We start from the raw sequence: 646 nt of genomic DNA on the forward strand, positions 1-646 counted from the left end.
TTGGACTGCAACATCCTTGAAGCTCCCTTGAAACCTGGATATTCCATGTGACTGCCACTGAAGAGGAGATGATAACAAATCGCAAAGAAAGAAAAACGGAACTTCTTGGAAGAAGATTAACTCAAGGGCAGCCTTAACCATTACACCAGGCCCACTCGGAATTGCTGAGCTGGAGTGGAGATGACCAGCAGGGCTGGCCCTGTTGTGATGTGATCTGACTCTTGTGACATCACAGGGGTTGTGTCACAATGGGGGCAGCTCCAGAGGGCCCCAGCAGGTAACGCTGCCCCAGTATAGCCTGGACAATTGGTGAGTACACACGCAGGGCCGAGGCTGGGCTGCACGAGGGCTGGGGCAGAAACTCTGTCCCTGGGAATGGGTTCTCACTCTCTGTGCAGGGGCAATCCCTCACCAGAACACCTTGGGCATACAATGGTGCTGCTGTTCCTGGGGCAGTAGACCTGGCTACCCACCAGCTGCCCTGGGGCCCTCTCCTTCCTGCTCCCACATCCCTGCACCTCCCATCCCTACTCCCCTCACCTTTAGCTCCTTCCCTCCCTTTCATCCACACTCAACTCCTTCTCTCTCTCCTGCAGACCATGGCTTCCAAAGTGTTCCTTTTCATGCTTTTGCAAACCCTCATCCA

Source organism: Empidonax traillii, unplaced genomic scaffold (genome assembly GCF_003031625.1).
Source record: "Empidonax traillii isolate 1590-97213 ecotype Southwest subspecies unplaced genomic scaffold, ASM303162v1 scaffold2925:size16969, whole genome shotgun sequence".
Lineage (NCBI taxonomy): Eukaryota > Metazoa > Chordata > Aves > Passeriformes > Tyrannidae > Empidonax > Empidonax traillii.